Source organism: Sorex araneus, chromosome X (genome assembly GCF_027595985.1).
Source record: "Sorex araneus isolate mSorAra2 chromosome X, mSorAra2.pri, whole genome shotgun sequence".
Lineage (NCBI taxonomy): Eukaryota > Metazoa > Chordata > Mammalia > Eulipotyphla > Soricidae > Sorex > Sorex araneus.
In genome coordinates, this window is record NC_073313.1 from 131,662,242 (window position 1) to 131,665,856 (window position 3,615).

At 38.1% G+C, this 3,615-nt stretch overlaps 1 non-coding gene across 1 annotated transcript; it reads left to right on the forward strand.

Annotated features, from left to right (window-relative positions):
• The first annotated feature begins 3,012 nt into the window (after positions 1 to 3,012).
• Positions 3,013 to 3,142, forward strand: LOC129400691 (small nucleolar RNA SNORA9). Its single transcript, XR_008627878.1, has one exon. It is a non-coding gene; the product is annotated as a small nucleolar RNA SNORA9 (small nucleolar RNA).
• Positions 3,143 to 3,615: the final 473 nt, after the last annotated feature.

The following is a 3,615-nucleotide window of genomic DNA, read 5'->3' on the forward strand; positions in this document are numbered from 1 at the left end:
CTCCTGTTTCAGCAATAAATAATCTAGATAAGCCTTTTACCTTATATGTAGCTGAAAATAAAGGCATGACACTCTGTCTCTTAACCCAAAATCTGTGGGAAATTCCTAGTCCTGTAACCTATCTATCTAAACAGTGTGGCCTATTTATCCAAACATGTGGCCTGCACACCTCCAAGCAGTGGCAAAGGAGTAAGCAAAAATTCCTCTAGTACAATTCCTCTAGAAGTCCAGACACCCCATAAATTTCAGAGTATGCCTGAAATAAACTGTTAATGGCTGACAGGTAGGAGACTGACAAGTAACAAGCCCTACTGTTAGACTCTCCAGGAGTGACTCTTAGGGCTTGTTAGACACTTAATCTAGCAACTCTCACTCCTCTCCTTGAGGAAGCCTGTGAAAATAGAGATCACCTGTTTACAGAGGTGATCAGACAAGTATATTCTTGTAGGTCTGATTTAAGAGACAGCCCTTTGGATAATCCAGACGAAACTTTGTTTGTTGATGGAACTAGCCTAGTTCATGCAGGTAATCAAAAATTACACATGCGTTTGTGAGTCTGACCAGGATAATTGAAACAAAAACCTTCCCAAGGGGAACTTCCGCACAAAAATCAGGATTAATTGCTTTCGTTCAAGCCTGTCAATTGGTGGAAAGATTTAAGATAAGTATCTATATGGATTCTAAATATGTTTTCTTAGTCTTACATGCTTATTCCACAATGTGGAAAGAAAAAGGATACCTAACAGGAATAAGGCAATCCGACAAATAAATAGCAGTTATGCACTACTGGGAACCATAAAAAATGGGACACTGAGATAATTGAAGGAAATCATCAGGCAGATGCTGTAGCTAGAAAATCAATCCTTAGTTCTTGTTCAATTGTGGGACTTATATACCACCAAAAAAAGGTGTCGAATGCTTGAAAGAAGATTAGCAATGGGCATTGCACAAGATTTTCAAAAGGCAACTAATGATGCTTTATCAAGTAATGAAGAATACTTACTCTTGGCCAAATGAAGTGGGAAAGTTTTAAATTTTCATGCGGTCCCCACTTAGGAAGAGATGCCTTAATGTTAGCAACATAAGTGAAACTATTTTCTATAAAAAATGCTAAATAAGAGAGTAAGAGAAGTGACTAAGTTAAGCTTTGTGTGCTACTAATGAATATGATGGTGATCCTAAGCCTCCTATCCTGGCACCACGTGTTCAGCATCTAGGTAACTACACAGGAGAGGATTGGCAGTTTGACTTCACACAAATGCCTAAATGCTCAGGATACAAACATATATTGGTTCATATTGACACCTTCACTGGGTGGGTAGAAGTTTTCCCCATTTGTACTGAGAAAGTCAGATAAGTATATAAAGAGTTTCTTAAGTAATTTCTATATTTTGCTTACTCAGATCACTACAAACTAACAATAGTATCTTCATTCACTTCTAAAATTACTCAAGACTTAGTCTCTGATTTAAAAATAAATTTTCAGCTCTACACATCCTGTCACATCCAATGATCGGGAAAAGTGGAGACATTTAATTACACCTTAAAATGGTATTGGGAGAATTAAGCAAGAAAATTGAACTTTACCCTCACTCTTGCCTGTAGCTCTTCTCAGATACATAATAGCTACAAAGGTATAATTTTAGCCTCTTGAGTTTTATGAGGATGGACATCTTATCAGACCCAGAGAGTTTAAGATTGACTAAAAGGAAAGGACCTTACCAAGATTTCTTAAGCACTCTCCATGGCTGTAAAATTTAATGGAATTTCTAGCTGGGTTCATCTCTACAGGAAAATACCAGCTCCATTCATGCATACAGTGATCAAACTATGACAGACTTTGACAGAAAGTGAATCAGACTATTGGGTAGCTATGAAACCATTGAGATATTGAAACTCCTCTTTAAGAAACTGTTACACTGAACAACAACCTTTGTCTGATAACTTCGAACATACTTTTACAGGTAAACTGTGAAAACAAAAACAATTTCTTTTGCAACAGATTTACCATCATGTAAAAGAAGCAATAAAACTGCTGTAGCCATTGTATTGCTAAAATGTTTTGTCTTCCCAAGGATAGAGAAAAGTGCTTTTTACTACTCCAGTTATAATTATGTTTTCTCTTTTCAGACTTTTAGACAGACAACCCTGAGACCCATTGCCTGGGTCCATTAATACTAAGATATCCCGAGCTATTGCTCCTTTTCATAGGCTTGAACTGTGTCTACTCGTCTACATGGACAAATTACAAAAGATGGGCCTTTACTCATCTTTCCCCTAACAATTGAAGGAGGTAAAATATGTATGGAGGAAAGGTTGCGGGCAGGAAGATATGTGGACCTAGGTAATGCATATTGCGCATATCTGAAACCTAAACCAGCCCAATGGCATGGAGACCTTTGACACAAAGGACCCATGTAATTAGTCCAGAAAGCCATCTGAGACTTCCTGAAAGGACAGTGGACCTCCTGGGAGGAGGCACTTCAACAATACAACTAGTGTTCAACATACAAGTAAGGCCAGGTTAAAAAAAATGTGTAAAGACCATCATATTTAAAAAAAAGAGTTCCAAGCTCTTTGGAGCCCCAAGCTCCCCTTGATAAACATCCTAACAATGGAGTTGTAGGGAGCAGTTTGGGAAAGTACATACAAACTAGACTTGAACTAAGGAAGCACATGCTTGTGTTGGTAACAGGTGGAAATGAGAGCCAAAATAAGAGAACTAGAAAAAATGCCATTAATAAAAATTTTGGTAAATGAAATGAAAAACTCAAATGGATGTCCTCAACAGCAGAGTAACAAGAGCTGAAGAAAGAATCAGTGAGCTTGAAGATGAGATGCAGAAAACCTCAGGAAATAGCAAAATATGGAAAAAGACATCAAAATATTGAAAAGGCAGACAAGAGAACTATAGTATGAATTCAAGGAGAACAACATAAGATTCATCGAAGGTCCAGAGGGACAGGGAGATAACCTCAATGAGGTAGTAACAGTAAAAAATTCCTGAAGCTGGTGCAAGCCTCCAGCGTGCTTGGGATTGGAGTGACTCTGCATTACTACAGTGCTTACAAGAATAAGATAAAATGGTTTGAGGCCTTGCACTGCTCCATCCAGAGCAAGGTTATAGAAATTCCAGGCAATTGCAAAAAATTAATAAAAACAAACAAACAAAAAAACAAAACAAACAAGTTACTGAAGCTGGATAACACCGGCATCCAGATTCAAAGATCTGGTTGCCCCAAGGTAACCAGCTAAAACAAATCTTTCGGAAAGGCCCTGGTATCCAACGATGGATTTCAGACTGAAAGACATTAGTAGAAGAGACAGTTTAAGGTCATTTCTTTTTTCATTATATTTTTACTTGAATCAGCATGAGATATACAGTAACGATGTTGCTCATGATTGGGTTTCAGTCATACAATGTCCCATCACCCATCTCTTCACCAGTGTACATTTCTCACCACCATTAATGTCCCCAGTTTCATTCCCAATCCCTTCCCCGCAGCCTACATCTATGGGAAGCACTTCAATTCTCTCTCTCTCTCTCTCTCTCTCTCTCTCTCTCTCTCTCTCTCAGTGTGTGTGTATCTTTACTTTTGGGCATAATGATTTGCA